Source organism: Pleurodeles waltl, chromosome 4_1 (genome assembly GCF_031143425.1).
Source record: "Pleurodeles waltl isolate 20211129_DDA chromosome 4_1, aPleWal1.hap1.20221129, whole genome shotgun sequence".
NCBI classification, from domain to species: Eukaryota; Metazoa; Chordata; class Amphibia; order Caudata; family Salamandridae; genus Pleurodeles; species Pleurodeles waltl.
Window position 1 is genome coordinate 837,928,887 of NC_090442.1, and position 23,509 is coordinate 837,952,395.

Genomic DNA, 23,509 nt, shown 5'->3' on the forward strand with positions numbered 1-23,509 from the left:
CACCCAGCGTTCCCCCACGTCTCCCGATAAAAATGATACCTCACTTGTGTGGGTAGGCCTAGCGCCCGTGACAGGAAACGCCCCAAAGCGCAAAGTGGACACAGCCACATTTTTGAAGGAAAACAGAGGTGTTTTTTGCAAAGTGCCTACCTGTAGATTTTGGCCTGTAGCTCAGCCGTCACCTAGGGAAACCTACCAAACCTGTGCATTTCTGAAAACTAGAGACCTCGGGGAATCCAAGATGGAGTGACTTGTGTGGCTCGGACCAGGTTCTGTTACCCAGAATCCTTTGCAAACCTCAAAATTTGGCCAAAAAAACACATGTTCCTCACATTTCTGTGGCAGAAAGTTTTGGAATCTGAGAGGAGCCACAAATTTCCATCCACCCAGCGTTCCCCCGCGTCTCCCGATAAAAATAATACCTCACTTGTGTGGGTAGGCCTAGCGCCCGCGACAGGAAACGCCCCAAAGCGCAACCTGGACACAGCCAAATTTTTGAAGCAAAACAGAGGTGTTTTTTGCAAAGTGCCTACCTGTAGATTTTGGCCTGTAGCTGAGCTGCCACCTAGGGAAACCTACCAAACCTGTGCATTTCTGAAAACTAGAGACCTGGGGAATCCAAGATGGGGTGACTTGTGTGGCTCGGACCAGGTTCTGTTACCCAGAATCCTTTGCAAACCTCAAAATTTGGCCAAAAAAACACATGCTCCTCACATTTCTGTGGCAGAAAGTTCTGGAATCTGAGAGGAGCCACAAATTTCCTTCCACCCAGCGTTCCCCCACGTCTCCCGATAAAAATGATACCTCACTTGTGTGGGTAGGCCTAGCGCCCGCGACAGGAAAGGCCCCAAAGCGCAACGTGGACACAGCCAAATTTTTGAAGGAAAACAGAGGTGTTTTTTGCAAAGTGCCTACCTGTAGATTTTGGCCTGTAGCTGTAGCTCAGCCGCCACCTAGGGAAACCTACCAAACCTGTGCATTTCTGAAAATTAGAGACCTAGGGGAATCCAAGATGGGGTGACTTGTGTGGCTCGGACCAGGTTCTGTTACCCAGAATCCCTTGCAAACCTCAGAATTTGGCTAAAAAAACACATGTTCCTCACATTTCTGTGGCAGAAAGTTCTTGAATCTGAGGGGAGCCACAAATTTCCTTCCACCCAGCGTTCCCCCACGTCTCCCGATAAAAATGATACCGCACTTGTGTGGGTAGGCCTAGCGCCCGCGACAGGAAACGCCCCAAAGCGCAACGTGGACACAGCCAAATTTTTGAAGGAAAACCGAGGTGTTTTCTGCAAAGTGCCTACCTGTAGATTTTGGCCTGTAGCTCAGCCGCCACCTAGGGAAACCTACCAAACCTGTGCAATTCTGAAAACTAGAGACATAGGGGAATCCAAGATGGGGTGACTTGTGTGGCTCGGAACAGGTTCTGTTACCCAGAATCCTTTGCAAACCTCAGAATTTGGCTAAAAAAACACATGTTCCTCACATTTCTGTGGCAGAAAGTTCTGGAATCTGAGAGGAGCCACAAATTTCCTTCCACCCAGCGTTCCCCCACGTCTCCCGATAAAAATGATACCTCACTTGTGTGGGTAGGCCTAGCGCCCGCGACAGGAAACGCCCCAATGCGCAACGTGGACACAGCCAAATTTTTGAAGGAAAACAGAGGTGTTTTTTGCAAAGTGCCTACCTGTAGATTTTGGCCTGTAGCTCAGCCGTCACCTAAGGAAACCTACCAAACCTGTGCATTTCTGAAAACTAGAGACCTAGGGGAATCCAAGATGGGGTGACTTGTGTGGCTCGGACCAGGTTCTGTTACCCAGAATCCTTTGCAAACCTCAAAATTTGGCCAAAGAAACACTTGTTCCTCACATTTCTGTGGCAGAAAGTTCTGGAATCTGAGAGGAGCCACAAATTTCCTTCCACCCAGCGTTCCCCCACGTCTCCCGATAAAAATGATACCTCACTTGTGTGGGTAGGCCTAGCGCCCGCGACAGGAAACGCCCCAAAGCGCAACGTGGACACAGCCAAATTTTTGAAGGAAAACAGAGGTGTTTTTTGCAAAGTTCCTACCTGTAGATTTTGGCCTGTTGCTGAGCCGCCACCTAGGGAAACCTACCAAACCTGTGCATTTCTGAAAACTAGAGACCTAGGGGAATCCAAGATGGGGTGACTTGTGTGGCTCGGACCAGGTTCTGTTACCCAGAATCCTTTGCAAACCTCAAAATTTGGCCAAAAAAACACATGTTCCTCACATTTCTGTGGCAGAAAGTTCTGGAATCTGAGAGGAGCCACAAATTTCCTTCCACCCAGCGTTCCCCCACGTCTCCCGATAAAAATGATACCTCACTTGTGTGGGTAGGCCTAGCGCCCGCAACAGGAAACACCCCAAAGCGCAACGTGGACACAGCCAAATTTTTGAAGGAAAACAGAGGTGTTTTCTGCAAAGTGCCTACCTGTAGATTTTGGCCTGTAGCTCAGCCGCCACCTAGGGAAACCTACCAAACCTGTGCATTTCTGAAAACTAGAGACCTAGGGGAATCCAAGATGGGGTGACTTGTGTGGCTCGGACTAGGTTCTGTTACCCAGAATCCTTTGCAAACCTCAGAATTTGGCTAAAAAACCACATGTTCCTCACATTTCTGTGGCAGAAAGTTCTGGAATCTGAGAGGAGCCACAAATTTCCTTCCACCCAGCGTTCCCCCACGTCTCCCGATAAAAATGATACCTCACTTGTGTGGGTAGGCCTAGCGCCCGTGACAGGAAACGCCCCAAAGCGCAAAGTGGACACCTCCACATTTTTGAAGGAAAACAGAGGTGTTTTTTGCAAAGTGCCTACCTGTAGATTTTGGCCTGTAGCTCAGCCGTCACCTAGGGAAACCTACCAAACCTGTGCATTTCTGAAAACTAGAGACCTAGGGGAATCCAAGATGGAGTGACTTGTGTGGCTCGGACCAGGTTCTGTTACCCAGAATCCTTTGCAAACCTCAAAATTTGGCCAAAAAAACACATGTTCCTCACATTTCTGTGGCAGAAAGTTTTGGAATCTGAGAGGAGCCACAAATTTCCTTCCACCCAGCGTTCCCCCACGTCTCCCGATAAAAATAATACCTCACTTGTGTGGGTAGGCCTAGCGCCCGCGACAGGAAACGCCCCAAAGCGCAACCTGGACACAGCCAAATTTTTGAAGCTAAACAGAGGTGTTTTTTGCAAAGTGCCTACCTGTAGATTTTGGCCTGTAGCTGAGCCGCCACCTAGGGAAACCTACCAAACCTGTGCATTTCTGAAAACTAGAGACCTGGGGAATCCAAGATGGGGTGACTTGTGTGGCTCGGACCAGGTTCTGTTACCCAGAATCCTTTGCAAACCTCAAAATTTGGCCAAAAAAACACATGCTCCTCACATTTCTGTGGCAGAAAGTTCTGGGATCTGAGAGGAGCCACAAATTTCCTTCCACCCAGCGTTCCCCCACGTCTCCCGATAAAAATGATACCTCACTTGTGTGGGTAGGCCTAGCGCCCGCGACAGGAACGGCCCCAAAGCGCAACGTGGACACAGCCAAATTTTTGAAGGAAAACAGAGTTGTTTTTTGCAAAGTGCCTACCTGTAGATTTTGGCCTGTAGCTCAGCCGTCACCTAGGGAAACCTACCAAACCTGTGCATTTCTGAAAAATAGAGACCTAGGGGAATCCAAGATGGGGTGACTTGTGTGGCTCGGACCAGGTTCTGTTACCCAGAATCCGTTGCAAACCTCAAAATTTGGCCAAAAAAACACATGTTCCTCACATTTCTGTGGCAGAAAGTTCTGGAATCTGAGAGGAGCCACACATTTCCTTCCGCCCATCGTTCCCCCACGTCTCCCGATAAAAATGATACCTCACTTGTGTGGGTAGGCCTAGCGCCCGCGACAGGAAACGCCCCAAAGCGCAACGTGGACACAGCCAAATTTTTGAAGGAAAACAGGTGTTTTTTGCAAAGTGCCTACCTGTAGATTTTGGCCTGTAGCTCAGCCGCCACCTAGGGAAACCTACCAAACCTGTGCATTTCTGAAAACTAGAGACCCAGGGGAATCCAAGATGGGGTGACTTGTGTGGCTCGGACCAGGTTCTGTTACCCAGAATCCTTTGCAAACCTCAGAATTTGGCTAAAAAAACACATGTTCCTCACATTTCTGTGGCAGAAAGTTCTGGAATCTGAGAGGAGCCACAAATTTCCTTCCACCCAGCGTTCCCCCACGTCTCCCGATAAAAATGATACCTCACTTGTGTGGGTAGGCCTAGCGCCCGCGACAGGAAAGGCCCCAAAGCGCAACGTGGACACAGCCAAATTTTTGAAGGAAAACAGAGGTGTTTTTTGCAAAGTGCCTACCTGTAGATTTTGGCCTGTAGCTGTAGCTCAGCCGCCACCTAGGGAAACCTACCAAACCTGTGCATTTCTGAAAATTAGAGACCTAGGGGAATCCAAGATGGGGTGACTTGTGTGGCTCGGACCAGGTTCTGTTACCCAGAATCCTTTGCAAACCTCAGAATTTGGCTAAAAAAACACATGTTCCTCACATTTCTGTGACTGAAAGTTATAGAATCTGAGAGGAGCCACAAATTTCCTTCCACCCAGCGTTCCCCCACGTCTCCCGATAAAAATGATACCTCACTTGTGTGGGTAGGCCTAGCGCCCGTGACAGGAAACGCCCCAAAGCGCAAAGTGGACACAGCCACATTTTTGAAGGAAAACAGAGGTGTTTTTTGCAAAGTGCCTACCTGTAGATTTTGGCCTGTAGCTCAGCCGTCACCTAGGGAAACCTACCAAACCTGTGCATTTTTGAAAACTAGAGACCTCGGGGAATCCAAGATGGAGTGACTTGTGTGGCTCGGACCAGGTTCTGTTACCCAGAATCCTTTGCAAACCTCAAAATTTCGCCAAAAAAACACATGTTCCTCACATTTCTGGGGCAGAAAGTTTTGGAATCTGAGAGGAGCCACAAATTTCCATCCACCCAGCGTTCCCCCACGTCTCCCGATAAAAATAATACCTCACTTGTGTGGGTAGGCCTAGCGCCCGCGACAGGAAACGCCCCAAAGCGCAACCTGGACACAGCCAAATTTTTGAAGCAAAACAGAGGTGTTTTTTGCAAAGTGCCTACCTGTAGATTTTGGCCTGTAGCTGAGCTGCCACCTAGGGAAACCTACCAAACCTGTGCATTTCTGAAAACTAGAGACCTGGGGAATCCAAGATGGGGTGACTTGTGTGGCTCGGACCAGGTTCTGTTACCCAGAATCCTTTGCAAACCTCAAAATTTGGCCAAAAAAACACATGCTCCTCACATTTCTGTGGCAGAAAGTTCTGGAATCTGAGAGGAGCCACAAATTTCCTTCCACCCAGCGTTCCCCCACGTCTCCCGATAAAAATGATACCTCACTTGTGTGGGTAGGCCTAGCGCCCGCGACAGGAAAGGCCCCAAAGCGCAACGTGGACACAGCCAAATTTTTGAAGGAAAACAGAGGTGTTTTTTGCAAAGTGCCTACCTGTAGATTTTGGCCTGTAGCTGTAGCTCAGCCGCCACCTAGGGAAACCTACCAAACCTGTGCATTTCTGAAAATTAGAGACCTAGGGGAATCCAAGATGGGGTGACTTGTGTGGCTCGGACCAGGTTCTGTTACCCAGAATCCTTTGCAAACCTCAGAATTTGGCTAAAAAAACACATGTTCCTCACATTTCTGTGACTGAAAGTTATAGAATCTGAGAGGAGCCACAAATTTCCTTCCACCCAGCGTTCCCCCACGTCTCCCGATAAAAATGATAACTCACTTGTGTGGGTAGGCCTAGCGCCCGCAACAGGAAACGCCCCAAAGCGCAACGTGGACACAGAAATTTTTTTGAAGGCAAACAGAGGTGTTTTTGCAAAGTGCCTACCTGTAGATTTTGGCCTGTAGCTCAGCCGCCACCTAGGGAAACCTACCAAACCTGTGCATTTCTGAAAACTAGAGACCTAGGGGAATCCAAGATGGGGTGACTTGTGTGGCTCGAACCAGGTTCTGTTACCCAGAATCCTTTGCAAACCTCAAAATTTGGCCAAAAAAACACATGTTCCTCACATTTATGTAGCAGAAAGTTTTGGAATCTGAGAGGAGCCACAAATTTCCTTCCACCCAGCGTTCCCCCACGTCTCCCGATAAAAATGATACCTCACTTGTGTGGGTAGGCCTAGCGCCCGCGACAGGAAACGCCCCAAAGCGCAACGTGGACACAGCCAAATTTTTGAAGGAAAACAGAGATGTTTTTTGCAAAGTGCCTACCTGTAGATTTTGGCCTGTAGCTCAGCCGCCACCTAGGGAAACCTACCAAACCTGTGCATTTCTGAAAACTAGAGACCTAGGGGAATCCAAGATGGGGTGACTTGTGTGGCTCGGACCAGGTTCTGTTACCCAGAATCCCTTGCAAACCTCAGAATTTGGCTAAAAAAACACATGTTCCTCACATTTCTGTGGCAGAATGTTCTTGAATCTGAGGGGAGCCACAAATTTCCTTCCACCCAGCGTTCCCCCACGTCTCCCGATAAAAATGATACCTCACTTGTGTGGGTAGGCCTAGCGCCCGCGACAGGAAACGCCCCAAAGCGCAACGTGGACACAGCCAAATTTTTGAAGGAAAACAGAGGTGTTTTTTGCAAAGTTCCTACCTGTAGATTTTGGCCTGTTGCTGAGCCGCCACCTAGGGAAACCTACCAAACCTGTGCATTTCTGAAAACTAGAGACCTAGGGGAATCCAAGATGGGGTGACTTGTGTGGCTCGGACCAGGTTCTGTTACCCAGAATCCTTTGCAAACCTCAAAATTTGGCCAAAAAAACACATGTTCCTCACATTTCTGTGGCAGAAAGTTCTGGAATCTGAGAGGAGCCACAAATTTCCTTCCACCCAGCGTTCCCCCACGTCTCCCGATAAAAATGATACCTCACTTGTGTGGGTAGGCCTAGCGCCCGCAACAGGAAACGCCCCAAAGCGCAACGTGGACACAGCCAAATTTTTGAAGGAAAACAGAGGTGTTTTCTGCAAAGTGCCTACCTGTAGATTTTGGCCTGTAGCTCAGCCGCCACCTAGGGAAACCTACCAAACCTGTGCATTTCTGAAAACTAGAGACCTAGGGGAATCCAAGATGGGGTGACTTGTGTGGCTCGGACTAGGTTCTGTTACCCAGAATCCTTTGCAAACCTCAGAATTTGGCTAAAAAACCACATGTTCCTCACATTTCTGTGGCAGAAAGTTCTGGAATCTGAGAGGAGCCACAAATTTCCTTCCACCCAGCGTTCCCCCACGTCTCCCGATAAAAATGATACCTCACTTGTGTGGGTAGGCCTAGCGCCCGTGACAGGAAACGCCCCAAAGCGCAAAGTGGACACAGCCACATTTTTGAAGGAAAACAGAGGTGTTTTTTGCAAAGTGCCTACCTGTAGATTTTGACCTGTAGCTCAGCCGTCACCTAGGGAAACCTACCAAACCTGTGCATTTCTGAAAACTAGAGACCTAGGGGAATCCAAGATGGAGTGACTTGTGTGGCTCGGACCAGGTTCTGTTACCCAGAATCCTTTGCAAACCTCAAAATTTGGCCAAAAAAACACATGTTCCTCACATTTCTGTGGCAGAAAGTTTTGGAATCTGAGAGGAGCCACAAATTTCCTTCCACCCAGCGTTCCCCCACGTCTCCCGATAAAAATAATACCTCACTTGTGTGGGTAGGCCTAGCGCCCGCGACAGGAAACGCCCCAAAGCGCAACCTGGACACAGCCAAATTTTTGAAGGAAAACAGAGGTGTTTTTTGCAAAGTGCCTACCTGTAGATTTTGGCCTGTAGCTGAGCCGCCACCTAGGGAAACCTACCAAACCTGTGCATTTCTGAAAACTAGAGACCTGGGGAATCCAAGATGGGGTGACTTGTGTGGCTCGGACCAGGTTCTGTTACCCAGAATCCTTTGCAAACCTCAAAATTTGGCCAAAAAAACACATGCTCCTCACATTTCTGTGGCAGAAAGTTCTGGAATCTGAGAGGAGCCACAAATTTCCTTCCACCCAGCGTTCCCCCACGTCTCCCGATAAAAATGATACCTCACTTGTGTGGGTAGGCCTAGCGCCCGCGACAGGAAAGGCCCCAAAGCGCAACGTGGACACAGCCAAATTTTTGAAGGAAAACAGAGGTGTTTTTTGCAAAGTGCCTACCTGTAGATTTTGGCCTGTAGCTCAGCCGTCACCTAGGGAAACCTACCAAACCTGTGCATTTCTGAAAACTAGAGACCTAGGGGAATACAAGATGGAAAGACTTGTGTGGCTCGGACCAGGTTCTGTTACCCAGAATCCTTTGCAAACCTCAAAATTTGGCCAAAAAACACATGTTCCTCACATTTCTGTGGCAGAAAGTTTTGGAATCTGAGAGGAGCCACAAATTTCCTTCCACCCAGCGTTCCCCCACGTCTCCCGATAAAAATAATACCTCACTTGTGTGGGTAGGCCTAGCGCCCGCGACAGGAAACGCCCCAAAGCGCAACCTGGACACAGCCAAATTTTTGAAGCAAAACAGAGGTGTTTTTTGCAAAGTGCCTACCTGTAGATTTTGGCCTGTAGCTGAGCCGCCACCTTGGGAAACCTACCAAACCTGTGCATTTCTGAAAACTAGAGACCTGGGGAATCCAAGATGGGGTGACTTGTGTGGCTCGGACCAGGTTCTGTTACCCAGAATCCTTTGCAAACCTCAAAATTTGGCCAAAAAAACACATGCTCCTCACATTTCTGTGGCAGAAAGTTCTGGAATCTGAGAGGAGCCACAAATTTCCTTCCACCCAGCGTTCCCCCACGTCTCCCGATAAAAATGATACCTCACTTGTGTGGGTAGGCCTAGCGCCCGCGACAGGAAAGGCCCCAAAGCGCAACGTGGACACAGCCAAATTTTTGAAGGAAAACAGAGTTGTTTTTTGCAAAGTGCCTACCTGTAGATTTTGGCCTGTAGCTCAGCCGTCACCTAGGGAAACCTACCAAACCTGTGCATTTCTGAAAAATAGAGACCTAGGGGAATCCAAGATGGGGTGACTTGTGTGGCTCGGACCAGGTTCTGTTACCCAGAATCCGTTGCAAACCTCAAAATTTGGCCAAAAAAACACATGTTCCTCACATTTCTGTGGCAGAAAGTTCTGGAATCTGAGAGGAGCCACAAATTTCCTTCCGCCCATCGTTCCCCCACGTCTCCCGATAAAAATGATACCTCACTTGTGTGGGTAGGCCTAGCGCCCGCGACAGGAAACGCCCCAAAGCGCAACGTGGACACAGCCAAATTTTTGAAGGAAAACAGGTGTTTTTTGCAAAGTGCCTACCTGTAGATTTTGGCCTGTAGCTCAGCCGCCACCTAGGGAAACCAACCAAACCTGTGCATTTCTGAAAACTAGAGACCCAGGGGAATCCAAGATGGGGTGACTTGTGTGGCTCGGACCAGGTTCTGTTACCCAGAATCCTTTGCAAACCTCAGAATTTGGCTAAAAAAACACATGTTCCTCACATTTCTGTGGCAGAAAGTTCTGGAATCTGAGAGGAGCCACAAATTTCCTTCCACCCAGCGTTCCCCCACGTCTCCCGATAAAAATGATACCTCACTTGTGTGGGTAGGCCTAGCGCCCGCGACAGGAAAGGCCCCAAAGCGCAACGTGGACACAGCCAAATTTTTGAAGGAAAACAGAGGTGTTTTTTGCAAAGTGCCTACCTGTAGATTTTGGCCTGTAGCTGTAGCTCAGCCGCCACCTAGGGAAACCTACCAAACCTGTGCATTTCTGAAAATTAGAGACCTAGGGGAATCCAAGATGGGGTGACTTGTGTGGCTCGGACCAGGTTCTGTTACCCAGAATCCTTTGCAAACCTCAGAATTTGGCTAAAAAAACACATGTTCCTCACATTTCTGTGACTGAAAGTTATAGAATCTGAGAGGAGCCACAAATTTCCTTCCACCCAGCGTTCCCCCACGTCTCCCGATAAAAATGATACCTCACTTGTGTGGGTAGGCCTAGCGCCCGTGACAGGAAACGCCCCAAAGCGCAAAGTGGACACAGCCACATTTTTTAAGGAAAACAGAGGTGTTTTATGCAAAGTGCCTACCTGTAGATTTTGGCCTGTAGCTCAGCCGCCACCTAGGGAAACCTACCAAACCTGTGCATTTCTGAAAACTAGAGACCTAGGGGAATCCAAGATGGGGTGACTTGTGTGGCTCGAACCAGGTTCTGTTACCCAGAATCCTTTGCAAACCTCAAAATTTGGCCAAAAAAACACATGTTCCTCACATTTATGTAGCAGAAAGTTTTGGAATCTGAGAGGAGCCACAAATTTCCTTCCACCCAGCGTTCCCCCACGTCTCCCGATAAAAATGATACCTCACTTGTGTGGGTAGGCCTAGCGCCCGCGACAGGAAACGCCCCAAAGCGCAACGTGGACACAGCCAAATTTTTGAAGGAAAACAGAGATGTTTTTTGCAAAGTGCCTACCTGTAGATTTTGGCCTGTAGCTCAGCCGCCACCTAGGGAAACCTACCAAACCTGTGCATTTCTGAAAACTAGAGACCTAGGGGAATCCAAGATGGGGTGACTTGTGTGGCTCGGACCAGGTTCTGTTACCCAGAATCCCTTGCAAACCTCAGAATTTGGCTAAAAAAACACATGTTCCTCACATTTCTGTGGCAGAATGTTCTTGAATCTGAGGGGAGCCACAAATTTCCTTCCACCCAGCGTTCCCCCACGTCTCCCGATAAAAATGATACCGCACTTGTGTGGGTAGGCCTAGGGCACGCGACAGGAAACGCCCCAAAGCGCAACGTGGACACAGCCAAATTTTTGAAGGAAAACAGAGGTGTTTTCTGCAAAGTGCCTACCTGTAGATTTTGGCCTGTAGCTCAGCCGCCACCTAGGGAAACCTACCAAACCTGTGCAATTCTGAAAACTAGAGACATAGGGGAATCCAAGATGGGGTGACTTGTGTGGCTCGGAACAGGTTCTGTTACCCAGAATCCTTTGCAAACCTCAGAATTTGGCTAAAAAAACACATGTTCCTCACATTTCTGTGGCAGAAAGTTCTGGAATCTGAGAGGAGCCACAAATTTCCTTCCACCCAGCGTTCCCCCACGTCTCCCGATAAAAATGATACCTCACTTGTGTGGGTAGGCCTAGCGCCCGCGACAGGAAACGCCCCAATGCGCAACGTGGACACAGCCAAATTTTTGAAGGAAAACAGAGGTGTTTTTTGCAAAGTGCCTACCTGTAGATTTTGGCCTGTAGCTCAGCCGTCACCTAAGGAAACCTACCAAACCTGTGCATTTCTGAAAACTAGAGACCTAGGGGAATCCAAGATGGGGTGACTTGTGTGGCTCGGAACAGGTTCTGTTACCCAGAATCCTTTGCAAACCTCAAAATTTGGCCAAAGAAACACTTGTTCCTCACATTTCTGTGGCAGAAAGTTCTGGAATCTGAGAGGAGCCACAAATTTCCTTCCACCCAGCGTTCCCCCACGTCTCCCGATAAAAATGATACCTCACTTGTGTGGGTAGGCCTAGCGCCCGCGACAGGAAACGCCCCAAAGCGCAACGTGGACACAGCCAAATTTTTGAAGGAAAACAGAGGTGTTTTTTGCAAAGTTCCTACCTGTAGATTTTGGCCTGTTGCTGAGCCGCCACCTAGGGAAACCTACCAAACCTGTGCATTTCTGAAAACTAGAGACCTAGGGGAATCCAAGATGGGGTGACTTGTGTGGCTCGGACCAGGTTCTGTTACCCAGAATCCTTTGCAAACCTCAAAATTTGGCCAAAAAAACACATGTTCCTCACATTTCTGTGGCAGAAAGTTCTGGAATCTGAGAGGAGCCACAAATTTCCTTCCACCCAGCGTTCCCCCACGTCTCCCGATAAAAATGATACCTCACTTGTGTGGGTAGGCCTAGCGCCCGCAACAGGAAACGCCCCAAAGCGCAACGTGGACACAGCCAAATTTTTGAAGGAAAACAGAGGTGTTTTCTGCAAAGTGCCTACCTGTAGATTTTGGCCTGTAGCTCAGCCGCCACCTAGGGAAACCTACCAAACCTGTGCATTTCTGAAAACTAGAGACCTAGGGGAATCCAAGATGGGGTGACTTGTGTGGCTCGGACTAGGTTCTGTTACCCAGAATCCTTTGCAAACCTCAGAATTTGGCTAAAAAACCACATGTTCCTCACATTTCTGTGGCAGAAAGTTCTGGAATCTGAGAGGAGCCACAAATTTCCTTCCACCCAGCGTTCCCCCACGTCTCCCGATAAAAATGATACCTCACTTGTGTGGGTAGGCCTAGCGCCCGTGACAGGAAACGCCCCAAAGCGCAAAGTGGACACAGCCACATTTTTGAAGGAAAACAGAGGTGTTTTTTGCAAAGTGCCTACCTGTAGATTTTGGCCTGTAGCTCAGCCGTCACCTAGGGAAACCTACCAAACCTGTGCATTTCTGAAAACTAGAGACCTAGGGGAATTAAAGATGGAGTGACTTGTGTGGCTCGGACCAGGTTCTGTTACCCAGAATCCTTTGCAAACCTCAAAATTTGGCCAAAAAAACACATGTTCCTCACATTTCTGTGGCAGAAAGTTTTGGAATCTGAGAGGAGCCACAAATTTCCTTCCACCCAGCGTTCCCCCACGTCTCCCGATAAAAATAATACCTCACTTGTGTGGGTAGGCCTAGCGCCCGCGACAGGAAACGCCCCAAAGCGCAACCTGGACACAGCCAAATTTTTGAAGGAAAACAGAGGTGTTTTTTGCAAAGTGCCTACCTGTAGATTTTGGCCTGTAGCTGAGCCGCCACCTAGGGAAACCTACCAAACCTGTGCATTTCTGAAAACTAGAGACCTGGGGAATCCAAGATGGGGTGACTTGTGTGGCTCGGACCAGGTTCTGTTACCCAGAATCCTTTGCAAACCTCAAAATTTGGCCAAAAAAACACATGCTCCTCACATTTCTGTGGCAGAAAGTTCTGGAATCTGAGAGGAGCCACAAATTTCCTTCCACCCAGCGTTCCCCCACGTCTCCCGATAAAAATTATACCTCACTTGTGTGGGTAGGCCTAGCGCCCGCGACAGGAAAGGCCCCAAAGCGCAACGTGGACACAGCCAAATTTTTGAAGGAAAACAGAGGTGTTTTTTGCAAAGTGCCTACCTGTAGATTTTGGCCTGTAGCTCAGCCGTCACCTAGGGAAACCTACCAAACCTGTGCATTTCTGAAAACTAGAGACCTAGGGGAATCCAAGATGGAAAGACTTGTGTGGCTCGGACCAGGTTCTGTTACCCAGAATCCTTTGCAAACCTCAAAATTTGGCCAAAAAAACACATGTTCCTCACATTTCTGTGGCAGAAAGTTTTGGAATCTGAGAGGAGCCACAAATTTCCTTCCACCCAGCGTTCCCCCACGTCTCCCGATAAAAATAATACCTCACTTGTGTGGGTAGGCCTAGCGCCCGCGACAGGAAACGCCCCAAAGCGCAACCTGGACACAGCCAAATTTTTGAAGCAAAACAGAGGTGTTTTTTGCAAAGTGCCTACCTGTAGATTTTGGCCTGTAGCTGAGCCGCCACCTAGGGAAACCTACCAAACCTGTGCATTTCTGAAAACTAGAGACCTGGGGAATCCAAGATGGGGTGACTTGTGTGGCTCGGACCAGGTTCTGTTACCCAGAATCCTTTGCAAACCTCAAAATTTGGCCAAAAAAACACATGCTCCTCACATTTCTGTGGCAGAAAGTTCTGGAATCTGAGAGGGGCCACAAATTTCCTTCCACCCAGCGTTCCCCCACGTCTCTCGATAAAAATGATACCTCACTTGTGTGGGTAGGCCTAGCGCCCGCGACAGGAAAGGCCCCAAAGCGCAACGTGGACACAGCCAAATTTTTGAAGGAAAACAGAGTTGTTTTTTGCAAAGTGCCTACCTGTAGATTTTGGCCTGTAGCTCAGCCGTCACCTAGGGAAACCTACCAAACCTGTGCATTTCTGAAAAATAGAGACCTAGGGGAATCCAAGATGGGGTGACTTGTGTGGCTCGGACCAGGTTCTGTTACCCAGAATCCGTTGCAAACCTCAAAATTTGGCCAAAAAAACACATGTTCCTCACATTTCTGTGGCAGAAAGTTCTGGAATCTGAGAGGAGCCACAAATTTCCTTCCGCCCATCGTTCCCCCACGTCTCCCGATAAAAATGATACCTCACTTGTGTGGGTAGGCCTAGCGCCCGCGACAGGAAACGCCCCAAAGCGCAACGTGGACACAGCCAAATTTTTGAAGGAAAACAGGTGTTTTTTGCAAAGTGCCTACCTGTAGATTTTGGCCTGTAGCTCAGCCGCCACCTAGGGAAACCTACCAAACCTGTGCATTTCTGAAAACTAGAGACCCAGGGGAATCCAAGATGGGGTGACTTGTGTGGCTCGGACCAGGTTCTGTTACCCAGAATCCTTTGCAAACCTCAGAATTTGGCTAAAAAAACACATGTGCCTCACATTTCTGTGGCAGAAAGTTCTGGAATCTGAGAGGAGCCACAAATTTCCTTCCACCCAGCGTTCCCCCACGTCTCCCGATAAAAATGATACCTCACTTGTGTGGGTAGGCCTAGCGCCCGCGACAGGAAAGGCCCCAAAGCGCAACGTGGACACAGCCAAATTTTTGAAGGAAAACAGAGGTGTTTTTTGCAAAGTGCCTACCTGTAGATTTTGGCCTGTAGCTGTAGCTCAGCCGCCACCTAGGGAAACCTACCAAACCTGTGCATTTCTGAAAATTAGAGACCTAGGGGAATCCAAGATGGGGTGACTTGTGTGGCTCGGACCAGGTTCTGTTACCCAGAATCCTTTGCAAACCTCAAAATTTGGCTAAAAAAACACATGTTCCTCACATTTCTGTGACTGAAAGTTGTAGAATCTGAGAGGAGCCACAAATTTCCTTCCACCCAGCGTTCCCCCACGTCTCCCGATAAAAATGATACCTCACTTGTGTGGGTAGGCCTAGCGCCCGTGACAGGAAACGCCCCAAAGCGCAAAGTGGACACAGCCACATTTTTGAAGGAAAACAGAGGTGTTTTTTGCAAAGTGCCTACCTGTAGATTTTGGCCTGTAGCTCAGCCGTCACCTAGGGAAACCTACCAAACCTGTGCATTTCTGAAAACTAGAGACCTAGGGGAATCCAAGATGGAGTGACTTGTGTGGCTCGGACCAGGTTCTGTTACCCAGAATCCTTTGCAAACCTCAAAATTTGGCCAAAAAAACACATGTTCCTCACATTTCTGTGGCAGAAAGTTTTGGAATCTGAGAGGAGCCACAAATTTCCTTCCACCCAGCGTTCCCCCACGTCTCCCGATAAAAATAATACCTCACTTGTGTGAGTAGGCCTAGCGCCCGCGACAGGAAACGCCCCAAAGCGCAACCTGGACACAGCCAAATTTTTGAAGCAAAACAGAGGTGTTTTTTGCAAAGTGCCTACCTGTAGATTTTGGCCTGTAGCTGAGCCGCCACCTAGGGAAACCTACCAAACCTGTGCATTTCTGAAAACTAGAGACCTGGGGAATCCAAGATGGGGTGACTTGTGTGGCTCGGACCAGGTTCTGTTACCCAGAATCCTTTGCAAACCTCAAAATTTGGCCAAAAAAACACATGCTCCTCACATTTCTGTGGCAGAAAGTTCTGGAATCTGAGAGGAGCCACAAATTTCCTTCCACCCAGCGTTCCCCCACGTCTCCCGATAAAAATGATACCTCACTTGTGTGGGTAGGCCTAGCGCCCGCGACAGGAAAGGCCCCAAAGCGCAACGTGGACACAGCCAAATTTTTGAAGGAAAACAGAGTTGTTTTTTGCAAAGTGCCTACCTGTAGATTTTGGCCTGTAGCTGTAGCTCAGCCGCCACCTAGGGAAACCTACCAAACCTGTGCATTTCTGAAAATTAGAGACCTAGGGGAATCCAAGATGGGGTGACTTGTGTGGCTCGGACCAGGTTCTGTTACCCAGAATCCTTTGCAAACCTCAGAATTTGGCTAAAAAAACACATGTTCCTCACATTTCTGTGACTGAAAGTTATAGAATCTGAGAGGAGCCACAAATTTCCTTCCACCCAGCGTTCCCCCACGTCTCCCGATAAAAATGATACCTCACTTGTGTGGGTAGGCCTAGCGCCCGCAACAGGAAACGCCCCAAAGCGCAACGTGGACACAGACAAATTTTTGAAGGAAAACAGAGGTGTTTTTTGCAAAGTGCCTACCTGTAGATTTTGGCCTGTAGCTCAGCCGTCACCTAGGGAAACCTACCAAACCTGTGCATTTTTGAAAACTAGAGACCTAGGGAATCCAAGATGGGGTGACTTGTGTGGCTCGGACCAGGTTCTGTTACCCAGAATCCTTTGCAAACCTCAAAATTTGGCCAAAAAAACACATGCTTCTCACATTTCTGTGGCAGAAAGTTGTAGAATCTGAGAGGAGCCACAAATTTCCTTCCACCCAGCGTTCCCCCACGTCTCCCGATAAAAATGATACCTCACTTGTGTGGGTAGGCCTAGCGCCCGTGACAGGAAACGCCCCAAAGCGCAAAGTGGACACAGCCACATTTTTGAAGGAAAACAGAGGTGTTTTTTGCAAAGTGCCTACCTGTAGATTTTGGCCTGTAGCTCAGCCGTCACCTAGGGAAACCTACCAAACCTGTGCATTTCTGAAAACTAGAGACCTAGGGGAATCCAAGATGGAGTGACTTGTGTGGCTCGGACCAGGTTCTGTTACCCAGAATCCTTTGCAAACCTCAAAATTTGGCCAAAAAAACACATGTTCCTCACATTTCTGTGGCAGAAAGTTTTGGAATCTGAGAGGAGCCACAAATTTCCTTCCACCCAGCGTTCCCCCACGTCTCCCGATAAAAATAATACCTCACTTGTGTGAGTAGGCCTAGCGCCCGCGACAGGAAACGCCCCAAAGCGCAACCTGGACACAGCCAAATTTTTGAAGCAAAACAGAGGTGTTTTTTGCAAAGTGCCTACCTGTAGATTTTGGCCTGTAGCTGCGCCGCCACCTAGGGAAACCTACCAAACCTGTGCATTTCTGAAAACTAGAGACCTGGGGAATCCAAGATGGGGTGACTTGTGTGGCTCGGACCAGGTTCTGTTACCCAGAATCCTTTGCAAACCTCAAAATTTGGCCAAAAAAACACATGCTCCTCACATTTCTGTGGCAGAAAGTTCTGGAATCTGAGAGGAGCCACAAATTTCCTTCCACCCAGCGTTCCCCCACGTCTCCCGATAAAAATGATACCTCACTTGTGTGGGTAGGCCTAGCGCCCGCGACAGGAAAGGCCCCAAAGCGCAACGTGGACACAGCCAAATTTTTGAAGGAAAACAGAGTTGTTTTTTGCAAAGTGCCTACCTGTAGATTTTGGCCTGTAGCTCAGCCGTCACCTAGGGAAACCTACCAAACCTGTGCATTTCTGAAAAATAGAGACCTAGGGGAATCCAAGATGGGGTGACTTGTGTGGCTCGGACCAGGTTCTGTTACCCAGAATCCGTTGCAAACCTCAAAATTTGGCCAAAAAAACACATGTTCCTCACATTTCTGTGGCAGAAAGTTCTGGAATCTGAGAGGAGCCACAAATTTCCTTCCGCCCATCGTTCCCCCACGTCTCCCGATAAAAATGATACCTCACTTGTGCGGGTAGGCCTAGCGCCCGCGACAGGAAACGCCCCAAAGCGCAACGTGGACACAGCCAAATTTTTGAAGGAAAACAGGTGTTTTTTGCAAAGTGCCTACCTGTAGATTTTGGCCTGTAGCTCAGCCGAAACCTAGGGAAACCTACCAAACCTGTGCATTTCTGAAAACTAGAGACCCAGGGGAATCCAAGATGGGGTGACTTGTGTGGCTCGGACCAGGTTCTGTTACCCAGAATCCTTTGCAAACCTCAGAATTTGGCTAAAAAAACACATGTTCCTCACATTTCTGTGGCAGAAAGTTCTGGAATCTGAGAGGAGCCACAAATTTCCTTCCACCCAGCGTTCCCCCACGTCTCCCGATAAAAATGATACCTCACTTGTGTGGGTAGGCCTAGCGCCCGCGACAGGAAAGGCCCCAAAGCGCAACGTGGACACAGCCAAATTTTTGAAGGAAAACAGAGGTGTTTTTTGCAAAGTGCCTACCTGTAGATTTTGGCCTGTAGCTGTAGCTCAGCCGCCACCTAGGGAAACCTACCAAACCTGTGCATTTCTGAAAATTAGAGACCTAGGGGAATCCAAGATGGGGTGACTTGTGTGGCTCGGACCAGGTTCTGTTACCCAGAATCCTTTGCAAACCTCAAAATTTGGCTAAAAAAACACATGTTCCTCACATTTCTGTGACTGAAAGTTGTAGAATCTGAGAGGAGCCACAAATTTCCTTCCACCCAGCGTTCCCCCACGTCTCCCGATAAAAATGATACCTCACTTGTGTGGGTAGGCCTAGCGCCCGTGACAGGAAACGCCCCAAAGCGCAAAGTGGACACAGCCACATTTTTGAAGGAAAACAGAGGTGTTTTTTGCAAAGTGCCTACCTGTAGATTTTGGCCTGTAGCTCAGCCGTCACCTAGGGAAACCTACCAAACCTGTGCATTTCTGAAAACTAGAGACCTAGGGGAATCCAAGATGGAGTGACTTGTGTGGCTCGGACCAGGTTCTGTTACCCAGAATCCTTTGCAAACCTCAAAATTTGGCCAAAAAAACACATGTTCCTCACATTTCTGTGGCAGAAAGTTTTGGAATCTGAGAGGAGCCACAAATTTCCTTCCACCCAGCGTTCCCCCACGTCTCCCGATAAAAATAATACCTCACTTGTGTGAGTAGGCCTAGCGCCCGCGACAGGAAACGCCCCAAAGCGCAACCTGGACACAGCCAAATTTTTGAAGCAAAACAGAGGTGTTTTTTGCAAAGTGCCTACCTGTAGATTTTGGCCTGTAGCTGAGCCGCCACCTAGGGAAACCTACCAAACCTGTGCATTTCTGAAAACTAGAGACCTGGGGAATCCAAGATGGGGTGACTTGTGTGGCTCGGACCAGGTTCTGTTACCCAGAATCCTTTGCAAACCTCAAAATTTGGCCAAAAAAACACATGCTCCTCACATTTCTGTGGCAGAAAGTTCTGGAATCTGAGAGGAGCCACAAATTTCCTTCCACCCAGCGTTCCCCCACGTCTCCCGATAAAAATGATACCTCACTTGTGTGGGTAGGCCTAGCGCCCGCGACAGGAAAGGCCCCAAAGCGCAACGTGGACACAGCCAAATTTTTGAAGGAAAACAGAGTTGTTTTTTGCAAAGTGCCTACCTGTAGATTTTGGCCTGTAGCTCAGCCGTCACCTAGGGAAACCTACCAAACCTGTGCATTTCTATAAAATAGAGACCTAGGGGAATCCAAGATGGGGTGACTTGTGTGGCTCGGACCAGGTTCTGTTACCCAGAATCCGTTGCAAACCTCAAAATTTGGCCAAAAAAACACATGTTCCTCACATTTCTGTGGCAGAAAGTTCTGGAATCTGAGAGGAGCCACAAATTTCCTTCCGCCCATCGTTCCCCCACGTCTCCCGATAAAAATGATACCTCACTTGTGCGGGTAGGCCTAGCGCCCGCGACAGGAAACGCCCCAAAGCGCAACGTGGACACAGCCAAATTTTTGAAGGAAAACAGGTGTTTTTTGCAAAGTGCCTACCTGTAGATTTTGGCCTGTAGCTCAGCCGCCACCTAGGGAAACCTACCAAACCTGTGCATTTCTGAAAACTAGAGACCCAGGGGAATCCAAGATGGGGTGACTTGTGTGGCTCGGACCAGGTTCTGTTACCCAGAATCCTTTGCAAACCTCAGAATTTGGCTAAAAAAACACATGTTCCTCACATTTCTGTGGCAGAAAGTTCTGGAATCTGAGAGGAGCCACAAATTTCCTTCCACCCAGCGTTCCCCCACGTCTCCCGATAAAAATGATACCTCACTTGTGTGGGTAGGCCTAGCGCCCGCGACAGGAAAGGCCCCAAAGCGCAACGTGGACACAGCCAAATTTTTGAAGGAAAACAGAGGTGTTTTTTGCAAAGTGCCTACCTGTAGATTTTGGCCTGTAGCTGTAGCTCAGCCGCCACCTAGGGAAACCTACCAAACCTGTGCATTTCTGAAAATTAGAGACCTAGGGGAATCCAAGATGGGGTGACTTGTGTGGCTCGGACCAGGTTCTGTTACCCAGAATCCTTTGCAAACCTCAGAATTTGGCTAAAAAAACACATGTTCCTCACATTTCTGTGACTGAAAGTTATAGAATCTGAGAGGAGCCACAAATTTCCTTCCACCCAGCGTTCCCCCACGTCTCCCGATAAAAATGATACCTCACTTGTGTGGGTAGGCCTAGCGCCCGCAACAGGAAACGCCCCAAAGCGCAACGTGGACACAGACAAATTTTTGAAGGCAAACAGAGGTGTTTTTGCAAAGTGCCTACCTGTAGATTTTGGCCTGTAGCTCAGCCGCCACCTAGGGAAACCTACCAAACCTGTGCATTTCTGAAAACTAGAGACCTAGGGGAATCCAAGATGGGGTGACTTGTGTGGCTCGAACCAGGTTCTGTTACCCAGAATCCTTTGCAAACCTCAAAATTTGGCCAAAAAAACACATGTTCCTCACATTTATGTAGCAGAAAGTTTTGGAATCTGAGAGGAGCCACAAATTTCCTTCCACCCAGCGTTCCCCCACGTCTCCCGATAAAAATGATACCTCACTTGTGTGGGTAGGCCTGGCGCCCGCGACAGGAAACGCCCCAAAGCGCAACGTGGACACAGCCAAATTTTTGAAGGAAAACAGAGATGTTTTTTGCAAAGTGCCTACCTGTAGATTTTGGCCTGTAGCTCAGCCGCCACCTAGGGAAACCTACCAAACCTGTGCATTTCTGAAAACTAGAGACCTAGGGGAATCCAAGATGGGGTGACTTGTGTGGCTCGGACCAGGTTCTGTTACCCAGAATCCCTTGCAAACCTCAGAATTTGGCTAAAAAAACACATGTTCCTCACATTTCTGTGGCAGAATGTTCTTGAATCTGAGGGGAGCCACAAATTTCCTTCCACCCAGCGTTCCCCCACGTCTCCCGATAAAAATGATACCGCACTTGTGTGGGTAGGCCTAGCGCACGCGACAGGAAACGCCCCAAAGCGCAACGTGGACACAGCCAAATTTTTGAAGGAAAACAGAGGTGTTTTCTGCAAAGTGCCTACCTGTAGATTTTGGCCTGTAGCTCAGCCGCCACCTAGGGAAACCTACCAAACCTGTGCAATTCTGAAAACTAGAGACATAGGGGAATCCAAGATGGGGTGACTTGTGTGGCTCGGAACAGGTTCTGTTACCCAGAATCCTTTGCAAACCTCAGAATTTGGCTAAAAAAACACATGTTCCTCACATTTCTGTGGCAGAAAGTTCTGGAATCTGAGAGGAGCCACAAATTTCCTTCCACCCAGCGTTCCCCCACGTCTCCCGATAAAAATGATACCTCACTTGTGTGGGTAGGCCTAGCGCCCGCGACAGGAAACGCCCCAATGCGCAACATGGACACAGCCAAATTTTTGAAGGAAAACAGAGGTGTTTTTTGCAAAGTGCCTACCTGTAGATTTTGGCCTGTAGCTCAGCCGTCACCTAAGGAAACCTACCAAACCTGTGCATTTCTGAAAACTAGAGACCTAGGGGAATCCAAGATGGGGTGACTTGTGTGGCTCGGACCAGGTTCTGTTACCCAGAATCCTTTGCAAACCTCAAAATTTGGCCAAAGAAACACTTGTTCCTCACATTTCTGTGGCAGAAAGTTCTGGAATCTGAGAGGAGCCACAAATTTCCTTCCACCCAGCGTTCCCCCACGTCTCCCGATAAAAATGATACCTCACTTGTGTGGGTAGGCCTAGCGCCCGCGACAGGAAACGCCCCAAAGCGCAACGTGGACACAGCCAAATTTTTGAAGGAAAACAGAGGTGTTTTTTGCAAAGTTCCTACCTGTAGATTTTGGCCTGTTGCTGAGCCGCCACCTAGGGAAACCTACCAAACCTGTGCATTTCTGAAAACTAGAGACCTAGGGGAATCCAAGATGGGGTGACTTGTGTGGCTCGGACCAGGTTCTGTTACCCAGAATCCTTTGCAAACCTCAAAATTTGGCCAAAAAAACACATGTTCCTCACATTTCTGTGGCAGAAAGTTCTGGAATCTGAGAGGAGCCACAAATTTCCTTCCACCCAGCGTTCCCCCACGTCTCCCGATAAAAATGATACCTCACTTGTGTGGGTAGGCCTAGCACCCGCAACAGGAAACGCCCCAAAGCGCAACGTGGACACAGCCAAATTTTTGAAGGAAAACAGAGGTGTTTTCTGCAAAGTGCCTACCTGTAGATTTTGGCCTGTAGCTCAGCCGCCACCTAGGGAAACCTACCAAACCTGTGCATTTCTGAAAACTAGAGACCTAGGGGAATCCAAGATGGGGTGACTTGTGTGGCTCGGACTAGGTTCTGTTACCCAGAATCCTTTGCAAACCTCAGAATTTGGCTAAAAAACCACATGTTCCTCACATTTCTGTGGCAGAAAGTTCTGGAATCTGAGAGGAGCCACAAATTTCCTTCCACCCAGCGTTCCCCCACGTCTCCCGATAAAAATGATACCTCACTTGTGTGGGTAGGCCTAGCGCCCGTGACAGGAAACGCCCCAAAGCGCAAAGTGGACACAGCCACATTTTTGAAGGAAAACAGAGGTGTTTTTTGCAAAGTGCCTACCTGTAGATTTTGGCCTGTAGCTGAGCCGCCACCTAGGGAAACCTACCAAACCTGTGCATTTCTGAAAACTAGAGACCTGGGGAATCCAAGATGGGGTGACTTGTGTGGCTCGGACCAGGTTCTGTTACCCAGAATCCTTTGCAAACCTCAAAATTTGGCCAAAAAAACACATGCTCCTCACATTTCTGTGGCAGAAAGTTCTGGAATCTGAGAGGAGCCACAAATTTCCTTCCACCCAGCGTTCCCCCACGTCTCCCGATAAAAATGATACCTCACTTGTGTGGGTAGGCCTAGCGCCCGCAACAGGAAACGCCCCAAAGAGCAACGTGGACACAGCCAAATTTTTGAAGGAAAACAGAGGTGTTTTCTGCAAAGTGCCTACCTGTAGATTTTGGCCTGTAGCTCAGCCGCCACCTAGGGAAACCTACCAAACCTGTGCATTTTTGAAAACTAGAGACCTAGGGGAATCCAAGATGGGGTGACTTGTGTGGCTCGGACTAGGTTCTGTTACCCAGAATCCTTTGCAAACCTCAGAATTTGGCTAAAAAACCACATGTTCCTCACATTTCTGTGGCAGAAAGTTCTGGAATCTGAGAGGAGCCACAAATTTCCTTCCACCCAGCGTTCCCCCACGTCTCCCGATAAAAATGATACCTCACTTGTGTGGGTAGGCCTAGCGCCCGTGACAGGAAACGCCCCAAAGCGCAAAGTGGACACAGCCACATTTTTGAAGGAAAA